Consider the following 12,921-nt stretch of genomic DNA (forward strand, 5'->3'; position numbering starts at 1 on the left):
TGTAATAAAATCGAGTGGGCAAAATGTACAGAGGATTCATGGTTTACCAGGTTTACCTCCGGAGCTTCGCCCACTCATCATCATTCACTTCGTGGATATGGCGGAATTTTTTTACCTCCACCTTCTAATGTTGCGGTCATTTTTAAGTGGCATAACAACCTTCTTCTTTCATGCTTCGCATATCATGGATTTGATTGATGGATTGATTTGTGGGGTGTAATGTCCCAAAACCACGATGTGATTATGAGAAACGCCGTAGTGGAGGGCTCCAGAAATTTTGATCACTTGGGGTTCTTTAACGTGCGTACAACATTTCCGCCTCCATAGGAAATGCATCCGCCGCCGCCTAGATTCGATCCCGCGACCTGCGAGCCAGCAGCCGAATACCTTAGCCACTAGACCACCATGGCGGGGCGCATATCATGGATTCCCACTGTACATGGGATCTGCCAATTCTTGAAAGAGTGTAGTCGTGTTGACACTGCTGACGCCGACGCTAAGCTTTCGAGTTTGATGAGCAAATTTCAGGCTTTTTCCTTAATATTAAATACAATAGTACATGCAGCTTTGTTTAGGCCCTTCCATCATGTCTATTTTGACGCAGACATCCTCTCGGCCAGACCTGCGAGCTCTGACACGCCTAGTTCATCATCACGGCGGGTTCGTGTCCATCACGAACATGTACTCTGACGATGCCATGAAGGAGCTGTATAGCGGACGCGTCGTCATAATCAGTGACCGTGACGTGAGCATGCACATGCTCGCCAAGCAGTGCAGGCTCACCGGTGGACGTCTGTACGTGGCACCCGAGGAACTCTTCACGCACTTCATGACCGTGATAATCTCGAGAAGGCTACCCAAGGTCCTAGAAGGCAGGATTCACAAAAAGTATGTACGCGCCCTTGCCGCCATTTGCACAGGAAGCCTTTGTTATTTGGACAAGAGCGAATTAAAAAAAATTAAGGCAGCTCCACCCTAGTCGTGCCAAGCATAAACGGAGTGTGCAGCTGGACAACCTCTTTCTTTCTGGTTTTCTTTTTCTTTCCTCCACTCCTTCTTGCTTGTTTTTTTAGTATTTTCTGTTTTTTTATGATTCATTTATATTAAGGTCTATTTTACTTTCTAATTTTTGGTATTTCTCTGTGTATTTCTTCCTGTCTTCCTCGTGCCTATTCTCTGATAGCACCACTTAGTGCCCCATCAAGGAAAATTACTCTTAAAACACTGCATAGATTGCCCTCCCTCTTGTTTTACTGTGGTAGAGCTTGAACAGCCTTGTCTAAAAACTTCGTCCCTCCCCAGTGGTTTTATTTTTTTTTCATTTTACACTGATGCTTCTCGCGCCATCCCCCACCGTGCTCTTTCGACAGAATGAGAGCCATCATGGAGTCTGGGCTTCACGTCAAGTGGTACAATGATGGCGTGCAAGAGTGGCACCGTTGTCAGGGCACGCAAAAAGGCAGCGGCTCCCACGGCGGCGAGTTCTCTTTCAAGGTGCTCCGTTACGACGACATAGCGGCCATATTTGCTCTCTGGGCCATCATGGTGGCTCTGGCCATCATCGCTTTCATCCTCGAGCTCTGCTTTCACAGAATGGCGACGCGACCTCACCTGCGGCTGGCTCGTATGCGCATCAGGCGGAACATCCACTTCCTCAAAGCTTTGCATGCAACTAACAAATTTTGACGAACCGAGAAGAAGAAAACATTTTCGACGAATTGTCCTGCAGTGAAACTGATGTCAGAGCGACCTCTAGCGGCTGCTTAGGTATACTATTTCAAGAGCTTAATGAGGCTATCTAAAGTACCACCTATATAGTGCATAAGTGTAATTTATTTAAATCGTTCGAAGCATGGATAGCTCGTAGTCTACATTAGACAACCTTGCGCAACAGTATTTAAAGTAAATGATTAGCAAGAATTAATCAGTGTGGCTGTTACCTGCGTAAAAAAGGCCAGCTGTGCGCAAGAGAGACACCTAATGCTAATTTACCTAATTTGCTTGTCTGTATTTCGTCGTCATGCTAAACTTATATTATTGTTTGTGTGGTTTGCTCTACATTTCTAGTGTTCTGTCACCAGGGTTAGCACTCGCTTGATATTTTTTTAATTACAAGGGAGTACGTAGAAGGGGGTAGGTGAAAATTTTTCAGAACACTATTTCAGATATTTCCTTGAAAGCGTGGCCTGGAAATATTCAATCGGGACTGTACGCGCACTGATGCGTACAGGCAGTTTGTCTCTAACCTGATTCTGTCAGTAAGCAAGTCAAGCACAATCCAACTTTTAAACAACCATCGTCCGTGTAGGTTCGGAAAAATATATAGATGACCACGGAGACACACACCAGAAGCTTACATTATTTTCCTCTGTTGACCCCATTAATGCGCAATAATTCGATACAGTAGGCACAATAGACGTACACTTTTAGCAATCGAAGGGCAACGCGAATAAAAACGCAAATGTTCGAGCCTATATCTAATAAAAGTTTAGCGATGCATTGATTGCTATACAGCTAAATGTAATGCGTAAGTTAGCGTTTGCTTAATAACATCGGCGATGAGTAACATGTTGTAATGTTCAGATTTATCTATTACGCAGGTTCCATCTCCAATGATGGTACTTCCACATTCATGCACTGTATTATTCACAAGCTATGCCCAAAAAAAAAGCCAGGTCATGTGCGCACCAAATGCGATGAATGAATTGAATAAAAAAAAGCTATTTCGTCAAAAAGCAGGTTCGGAAAATTCTATGTACATGCGAATCAAACCATTGTTGATGGTGACCTGTGTGTTTCACTCCACGAGCTTTATCTGGGCGAATACGCCCGAACTCAAAAAGGAATTCCATTGCTCGAGATAACCATCATGCGTGATACACGCTGGCGGCAGCACCATGCGACTGCCCCACATGATATGACCACAGTCGGCGAGTGCCTGGTGGTACGTACTTCAATTAGGGTACCTTAGATATAGAGCTCCCTATAACATTTGCTAGAAGAAACTGTGGTGCCATGTTCTTTTAGCAGCCATAGATTTGAGGGGTAGTAGATAATCAAGTCCTCGAGCATGTGGCTTCGAACGCCCCCATGGTTTTGTTAATTGTTGCGTTTTGGGTCTTGTTTCAGATAAAAGAAATGCTCATCGTAAACGTCGTCAATGATTTGAATTGGTCAGCCTAAATGAGTCTGGGTGAAGTGGGTCTGCTGAACTTTTGCTAAACTATATCTCGTACCAAAGCTGCTGCAGGCCCCACAGAATTACACGGAGCCGATAGAACCAAGCTTCGGGAAATTCATGTCCATTTCTGTTCTTGTTGAAGCGCAATGTCTTGAAGCTTGTGTGGGTGCTAACACCCTCTGTAAAGTCCTTTGCCCGTCGTGATGCACACGTGTTTCGCGCATGGTTAGCAACTTTCAAACGGTAGGCGGCGTTGTGCTTACGAACGTTTTACCACTATAATTATCATGGTTAGCGTGGTAGCACCAGCAGTGACGCCTGGTGACAAGCCTCGGGGGCGGCACATTAGAGTTGAGCGGGCCTCTTTGACACGTGGCGGTTCTCGCGAACAGCTGCCTCTTGTGGTGGGTCCATGGTGGACGGCACCACGGGTCGTCTGCCATAGGCTTTTGCGGCGAGTTTAGCGTTGGCGAGGCCGCCTTTCGTTTTTGTTGCTGAGTGTGGTGGAATCCTGTGTAAGGTTGTTCAAGCGCGTTGATTACTACTGATGTATATGGATTCGGTTGACAATACGCAAAAGCAGTTAAATAAATGTGTTGTTTGGTTTGGCCCGATGCGTTCACTCTGTCCGTGTGTTCTGAGAGCGAAGTTCTCATTTAGAGACCCTATAAGCTCCCATAAAAACATCCACCAGATTTTGTATTAGAGTAATAGAGTTAAACACTATGTCTGCCACGGCAAAGGCGGTCTATATGATCCTTGTCGTCAGCAAGGTCGCAGTAAGCACCACTCTTGTGATTGTGTTGAGGTAACAACAAAAACCTGGAGCTTTGATGTCGTGTGAGTGTACGTAAAAGTCCGACGCATATCTAGCTATGTTTGAATGTTCGAGAGCACTGGACTCGGAGCAGCACTCAAGGTTGGTCGTTTGATTATTTCCACATACCGCGAGTTTTCCCAGTATTGACATAGTAGAGTACCTAGTACTCTAAATCGTTACACCCACGTTTTTTTAAACACACATCCTGGACGAATGGCCAAAGACAGGGACAAGAATCATAACAAAATAAATCAGGGGAGCATAACCTTTACAATTTACTGAGCTGTCGCACCGCTTCCAGTGAGAGCCGAGTTATTTCGAATATAGCTCTTAGAGGGACGCAAACTTGTTAGTCCCATGACTCTTCTTAAAAAATGCAATTATCTGCAAAATATGTTCACGTGCCTTTGGTCGCGTATGGGGGCAAGCCTTACCTCACAAATGAGGGTCTAAATACTTTTTTTCCCCTGGAAGTCACTACTTACTTATCGCGTGCCGCTGCTTATCAGCCGCGCCCAGTACTAAAAAATAGAGTATGTATATTATTATCCTGCCTCACTCAATTGTGCGCTGCTTACGACGTGACAGGAGTTGCATGGTCAAAAGCGGCCCTATAGCGCCAAGGCCGCCAGTGAACCAACTCAAGCCGCGGCGCATGCACGTGGAGTGGATGCATGCACAGTGAATCTCAACGATCAAGCACGAACCGCTCCTTCACTCATTGCTTGCCACTTTGTATTCCCTGCAGATAAAAAAAATGCGATTACAAATGTTTCACAGCGTTTGTTGCTTTAGAATTTCATGACTAGACTCGCTAACCGGTAAGCTTTCGGCCGTAATGAAAAAAAAAGGAATAGACAGCATAAAAATTGGTTATTCTTCCCTTTAGGATTGGTGCGGCTCCCTTTTTTTATGAGTAAAAGGGGATGCACGTAGCATTGACGTAACGCGTATATATAAAAGCGGAACGTTCCTATTCTTTAGTGTGATCCTTTTCCTGTACCATTGTCAACCTACAACCACACTTTCTAGTATTCGCTGCTTAGTTCACGAGTCGCATAGCACGTAGATTGTCGCACATCAACTGTAACGAAAATGCAGTATACTTTCGGTTCAAAATCAAGAAAATGTGTGTAGCTTATTCTGAGATCGTGTGTATCTTTGCGTGCATCAATCGTGTGTGTCATACTTCACGACGAGGCGAAAGCCACGCTGCGGTGTAGGCTATTTTTACAAAGACATATAGGCGCCACCATCTTGGGCTGCTAAATTGATGTTATCTTGTTTTGTATATTTAGAAGTGAATAAACAAGGCCGTGAATCATTATATGCACCAACTAGACGCTTTTATGTGTATGAGTCTAATACCTGTGCCACACGGTCATAGAAAATGACATTTGGTGGCGAAGGCCTTCAGTTCCCGAATGACATTTGTTTCACCGGCGCTGCTACACGACCAAAGCGAATTACATTTGACTTGATGATGTCGATCACAGCCCCTTCCAAATGAGCATTGGGAGAATAGCAATACAAAAAAAAAACAAGCGTTTACAAGCTTCATACACATCATATAATCATTAAAAATAGAAATAAGCATATTAAGCTGCCCTAAGTTGTAGTTTCTTGCTTTGTTTTACGGCGTTGCAGCCGACCATAGCAACCTAAGCCAAGACTAGTCAGATCCACAGCGTAATTAGAAAATGGCACCTGTCGCATCGCATCTGTCGCATCTCTCAGAAGATGTTCGCAGATTTCATTTTTTCACGGCAGCACTTGTGTGTTTCCGTGCAAAGCATCGTGCTCAAGAGCGAATAATTCTGGAGCAGAGACGAGTTATTATGCGTCAGCTTCAGGACATTGAACTTCGATCAATTTTAAACCCATTTCTACCTAATCTTCGTATAACGTTCAAAGCACTTTTTTAAAAGTTTAGTGCAAATAAAAGACGGGAAGTTTTATTTTTAACTGAATATGATTTGAGTTATTTACTTTAAGGTAAATCGCACTTCGCGAGCCGTGTCGTCGAGAGTAGGCAATTCTCAGTCAACTTAGTTCTGGCGAAGGCATTTGGTGGCGAATGGCATTCGAACGAATGCCATTTCGTTCGCCCGTGTGGCACCGCGCGAGTTGCAATAAATCTGAAAGCATTCGGGGGTAAATGCCATTTTCTCTGCCCGTGTGGCACGGGTATAAGGTAACACGGTGCATTAAAGATGCAAAACATAAACGTTACCAACAGCATGGCGGCACTTGAAGAGCTCCGTAAAATAGGCTTTAATCTTCTCAGCACCTGAACCCTGCACAATTTGTCACTGTAAAATAATCGTAAAATTTATTTCCTAACGAAAAGATTATCAACTATTGAGGCAATATTCCGGAACCGTGAAACTGGCCTAAAGAAAGTAAACCCGAAAGATGGGGTAGCCATCCTTGCACCCTACTTGACATTTAGATGACGATAAATACAAGACATATGTACTGGACAACAACGAAAACGTACAAAAACCTTCTCTTACTTAAAAGTGTACAATGCGCACAGTTTTGAAACTCTTTACCTGATTCGCACAGACAGCGTGTTGTAAAAGCTTAGAATTGTAAACGTATCTGTGCAACTTCATATTGCATCGACAAGTACGAAAGAAGAAACTCCCCGCTAAAGACATCGGCGAAATCAACCAAAAATGTCCCAACATATACCGAACACGCCATCTTAAGGTATGAAAAGTTAGAAAATGCCGCATGACCTAAGGAAGCAAATGCTAGGGTACACATATTGAACATTACCGAATGAATTGCCACAAAATATACGGACGTACTGTTCATGCCTTTGAATAAGGTACGAAATATGTGCGTGCCATTCTTGTTGTTATTTTCGTTGAATATATCACATACGTGTGTTACTTTCAGATTGAATCCAGTGAATTTCCAGGAGTATTTTGTATGTACGCACTAAGTATGTCTATTTCTTGGAACTATAGTTGAGCGAACTTTTTGTAGTATTGGTGTGTATATACGTTTTTATGCATGTTTTTATGTACGTCTTTTACGCTTTTTCTTTCACGTGCTATTTACTAACCTCCTATCTGATAAATTAGTAATCGTTGCGCCTCTATCGTTTGATCTATTCGTATTAAATGTGCCTTGTTTTTCTTGCTCTTTTTATTGCTCTACGGATATCCGTTTCCCTCTGTAATGTACCCCGAAGGTAAGATAAATACGTTGCTGAGAGAATGCAGGAGAATTCGCAAAGAATGCTGAAGAACGGGCAGCGGTCAGCAGCACTGGGTCAAGCGCAGCAAGCACGAGCGCATGCCGATGGTGACACCGCTGAGACAACTCTTGTTTACTACAAGGTTAAACATTTATTACCTGTCAGTAGCAGTGGCCAAGCAGTCGTAATATCATGACATGTTATTGACAATTCCTTCTGAGCTGCAGCTTAACAAGTTCTTTCCCCCATCATAAGAAGTTAAAAGAAATTGTTAAATAAACGCCATTTTCAAGAAAGAAAAGTGGCACTGGTGGGATTCGAACCCATGCCTCTCTGGAGACTAGTGCCTTGAACCAACACTGAATGTTAGGCCACGTTACCTTTTGCTTTTTGTTGCCTGGCTTCGGCAATGTAGAAAGCAATCATTGCACAATCACATAACAAATACAATCACAAAAATGAACAAACAATGCAATCAATCCCGTTTGAACTGGTGTTGTAACCTTAAAAATGCTTAAGCGTTACCAGGGGTTCTAACCTAGGCCGCCATTCTGGCATGATCTCTTGAATTTTAGCACACTCAACAAATGCTGACATGCTGTGCCTGAAATAAATTATCGCTGGCTTGGCATCCGGTACACAGTTGTATCTGGTCATTCTAATAACGGGGACAGTTCTCTTCTAAGCGTGTTGTACCATGCAGCACTTAGGCCCTCGTGTCCCGGTGACTTTCCGGGGTTCTAATGACCAAACGCACGTCCCACTTCGCGTTCCGTTATCTTCCCTTCTAGAAGATTTTGTGTCGTCACTGAAGTCTGAAGAAAGAGAGAGAGAGAGAGAGAAAGGAAACGCCGAGAGGTTATCCAGATATTAGCATCTGGTTTGCTACCCAGCGCTGGGGGCGGGAAGTAGGGGCAAGAAAGAGGGGGTAGATAGAGAAAAATAAACGCACCCGCACTCATAAGAAAACGAAAACACACACAGGAAGGGCGTCCTAGCTACAACCGTTCAGTAAGGCCGCTCGATCGCAAAAAGTGTAGTAGCGCTTTCAGGGCCCTCTTCTGTGCTTTCCGCATTGGGATGGCCTACACCGCAGCCTGTGGCCACTGTGGCAAAGAGGAAACAATCCAACATATTCTTTGTGACTGCCTAGCGTATAGTAAACAACGACTATGCCTTCGCAAGGAACTCAACAAATTCGATGATCAACCTCTGTCGGAGCAGGGAATTCTGCAGTATCGACAGGATGCGACTTCCTGAAGTCTGAAGAAACTTCTTTTAAACGATGGGGCCACGTGAATGCATAGCGAGCGAGCAGCCGGCCTTCCTCTGCGGCGCGATACCTTTTAGCCGTTGCGGGTTGTGACGTGGCGTGAACAGGAGCATGTGCGGCCTTACAAACATGCAGACCTGCTTTGCACTGGTGACAACGTTGGAAGGTCTGCTTGTTCAATCGAGGATGAGCGCTCACTCAGGGCGCTTTCTTCATATATATTTCGTAAGACGAATCGCGTGTTTCGACTAATAATACCCCCCCCCCCCAAACGAAGAACTCTGATTAGCGAGTTCAATCTGTCCAGCGCTTTCATTTTGACCTTTTGCATTTAAACACTCTCATTTCCCTGCTACAGTTTTTTTTTCAATAAGCGTTTCATTATTGGTCTCGTGCACTGCTTCTAAATGATTTATCATTTAGTAATAACGCGTTCAGTTTTCATAAATCTCAGTTAAAAGTCCTATGCTCTTTCTTCTTGCTTATACGTCACACAATTAAACAGTGATTTGAAAACGACAATGGCACCACCGACAAATCGTTGCTTTTGGCTAAATAACTAGAGATATAGGTACAGAGCAGGTCAAAAGTTCACAGTCCAGTATCCCATGTATTTCTATAGAAGCATGGCCTGAGAACTTTGCCCCCCCCCCCCCACATGTGGGCTAACCGAGCATGCCTAATGCCTTGAAAGCGCGTGTACACTACTTCGTGATTTGTTTCGACAAATTTTAACTCTTCATTCGAAACACTTTCATTTATTAACTTAGCTAGAACGTCACTACTCTTCTTACAAACACCCGTGCTATCGACTCTGTCGCGAGCATTTAAACACAGTAGAACGTCACTGCTCTTCTTACGAACACCAGTGCTATCAACTCTATCGCGAGCATTTAAACACAGTTGACGTTTTCTAATAAGACAACCCTCTTATCACAAGTCGCCTGCTCAAAGAGGTTAGAAGAAGACTAGAGACCCCATTCTACACAATTCGGTGCGTATATGACTATTACTCTCAATGCGATTGCAAAAAAACTAAGTCGTAATAAACAATTCTACCTGTCTGACATGGTAATACACTAAACAAGAAGGCCTTGCAGTTTTTTTTCACAAAACGAACACATCTAGTGGGCGTTCCTATCACATAGCTTACGACCACGTAATATCTATCTTTGAATAGGTGGACCACTTCCTCTCCGTGTACCATAGTTTCCTGGACTGCTGTTGACGTCTACATGAGCAACCGCAAGAGATGACTTCGCCTACGTGCAGCCGCCAAACCTCTGAAGTTAAGCGTAGCTACATGCTGAATGGCGAAGTCTTTGACATGGTGACTTATTGGCTAAAAGGAAGAGGCCCGGGAACGGTGCTTACCTTACATGATCAGCGCTCGGCGAGCCGTCTCCAGGACTATTCAGCTTCCTGGCACTGTTTTTCTTCACCTTGTCCACTGGTCTCTATTCAGTAGATATTTTCGGCTTAGGTTTGAGACTAAGCCGAGGTGGCCTAGTCTCAAAGGGGAGCGTCTTTGCAGACACCTCCCTTGAGGCTTCTTTACATGTGGCTCCTGGCTGTTGGTACTAAGCCGAGGTGGCCTAGTCTCAAAGGGGAGCGTCTTTGCAGACACCTCCCTTGAGGCTTCTTTACATGTGGCTCCTGGCTGTTGGTGGGTTACGCCTTGATCTAGTTCCTCCATGTCGTCTAGAGAACGCTTCGCCGGCCGTGGCGCTGATCGCACACATCTCGTCCTCACTGCCAGTCGCTGTCTGTAGTTGGCCCTCTGTTGTGTCGACTGCCCCCACTGAAACTACTTCCAACTCGACCCGCTCAGGCTCGGCTGCGGACGGGGCGATGACCAGTACAGTCAAATGCTGAAGGTCCTCCAGAACCTTGGGTGTGTCTGCCCACGCCTTCCTTTCTGTCGTCACAAGAACCACTGGGCTTAAAAACACTTTAGGCGGTGTCCTCCCCTTCGACCACGTCCGTGACGTGCTCAGCCATCACCTCGTTCATCGCTGGACCCGTTAAAATGGCGTACGTCCTAACGCTGTCAGCGTTTGTAGCGTAAGCAACGAGGAACTTGCCCTCTCGGCGTACGTGACCTGTGCCTTGGCCGCGCAAGCACTACATCGGCCGACCAGGTACAACCAGCCGGGCCAGCTCTTCATTTATGCTGATCTGATGGGGAAGCTCTTCAACTTTGACGCCTTTATTTAGCTTCAGGAGATCTATCCTGCTGGTTGAGCGATTGTGGGACATGCCCTGGACACGCCACCACTCACTTCCACCACCTTGCTGAAAGCCGCAAGCACCGTCCGTAGTACAACTTCGTCGCTTACCCCATGCATCAGCCAGTGCATTCGAAGCCATACATGCTGGTCCGGTGGGTCTACGCTGGCGTAGAGCCCTCCACTATGGCGTCTCTCCTAATCATATGGTGGTTTTGGGACGTTAGGCTCCACATATCAATCAATCAATGACGCCGGCGCAGCGCCGCCCTTTCACCTGGAGCTCCGTCAAGGTGAGCAAGAGTTTTGTGGGAGCCGCGTCATTGAATGTCACCGCAAACAAGTCGTTGGGCAACGTTTAGTGCAGAATATTGACCTAGTTAGCGCAGCAACGGTGAACGCAGCAGGATGCCCAACAACGTGGACAGCGAGCACAGCCGTCGCAGATGATGCGGTTCAATAGCACGTTCCTTAAGACTCTGCGCATGTGTGAGCTGCTGACGACGCGCGACTGCAGCGTGATGCCATGCGCTCTGAGATTTCTCCTGTACGTGTGAAATAGACTGTACTTCTCTATGTAAAAACACGGTGTTAATAACAAGTCGTACTTTTGACAGTTGAGTCAAAATAAACTGATATTTGTTATCACTATTCCTATATCCACCGGTAAGACCTCCGAAGGGATCGGTACTTTATATCAGCGCCTTAGAACTCTCGGCCACGTTGCCTACGCTGACCACCGTGCTATGGTTTGATAACACCTTTGATAGTGGGGCGAACCAAACTGCAAGAAGATTAAGATTTTCAAAAAACGAAACGTGGCAGTGGTGGGATTCAAACCCACGCCTCCGGAGAGACTGGTGTCTTAAACCAGCGCCTTACACCGCTCGGCCACGCTACCGACACTTGCAGTAGTTTCTTGCAAATAAGGCGAAACGAATCCTTAAGTAAACGTGATTTTCATAAAAGAAACGTGGCAGCAGTGGAATTTGAACCCACGCCTCCGAAAGGACTTAAACTACCGCCATAGACTACTCAGCAACGCTACTCATGGAGGCTGCCATGCTGTGGTTTAACAGATTCCTTGCTTATAGGGCGAATCAAAATTTTTTAAGTGCTATTTAAGGGAAATAAATGTGGCAGTGATGTGATTAGAGCCCATGCCTGCGAGGGTACTGTTGCCTTAAACCAGTGCCTTAGACCACTCGGTAAGTCACGCCAATTTTTTCTTTATAACATAGCTTTGGCACAAAACACATAACACAAGTAAAACTAATATGTAAACACCCAATACAGACCATACATGTGGCGACATCTATCAACCAGCATCGCGCTAGTCTCGCCAATTTGAAATTTTCACAATGCCTGCAGTGGCTCTCTCTTCAAAGCCATTCAAGTGTTTCTTGTGCTGTCGTTTCTATCTCCAGAAACCAATCAATGTTTCCTCTAAAGAAGGCTCGCGTGAATCACACATTCATATAAAAAATTATGTACTTTGTCGAATGTATAATACGAAATATAATAAGGTATATACGAAATATATAAATAAATATGTATATAATCGAATGTATAATACGAAAGGCTTTCAAGAGAGCAATTGGAGTTCCACTGAATGCGAGCACTGAAAAGTTACTAGAACTTGGACTGCACAACTCACTCGACGAGTTAATTGAGGCCCATGTCGTTTCGCAAAACGAACGCTTGTCGGGATCTAAGACGGGTCGACACATCCTCGAGTCACTTGGCATCCGGTACCACACTCAGCAGGGAGAAAAAGCGGATGTTCCTGCCTCGGTTCGCGACCGCCTAATTGTTCCGCCGCTTCCTGAGAATATGCACCCGACGCACCACGTCGGGCGCCGTAACCAGCGAGCTAGTGACCTTCAAAAGAAGTACGGCACTAGCGACGAAGTTGGGTACGTAGATGCCGCGAGATATGGTGACGGGAGACACGCACACGCCGCTGCGGTCGTTGACCGTGCGGGCAAATGCCTCGCGAGCGCCACGGTGACCACGGGACATACGGAGGCGGCCGAAGAAGCCGCGATAGCCCTAGCAATTGCCACGGTGCCGAACGCTACGATCGTATTCAGCGACTCGCAGGCAGCAATCCGCGGCTTCGCGCGCGGCCGCATCTCGCGGGAAGCGGCCCGCGTCCTTAAGAGGTGCGGTGATGGTGACTCAGCGTCGCGATCGCCACAACAAAAT

At 45.7% G+C, this 12,921-nt stretch overlaps 1 non-coding gene across 1 annotated transcript; it reads right to left on the minus strand.

The window, feature by feature from the left end:
- Positions 1-11,532: 11,532 nt before the first annotated feature.
- On the minus strand, positions 11,533-11,614 carry TRNAL-AAG (transfer RNA leucine (anticodon AAG)). Its single transcript has one exon. It is a non-coding gene; the product is annotated as a tRNA-Leu (tRNA).
- Positions 11,615-12,921: the final 1,307 nt, after the last annotated feature.

The sequence above is a fragment of the Rhipicephalus microplus genome, chromosome 2, assembly GCF_043290135.1.
Source record: "Rhipicephalus microplus isolate Deutch F79 chromosome 2, USDA_Rmic, whole genome shotgun sequence".
Lineage (NCBI taxonomy): Eukaryota > Metazoa > Arthropoda > Arachnida > Ixodida > Ixodidae > Rhipicephalus > Rhipicephalus microplus.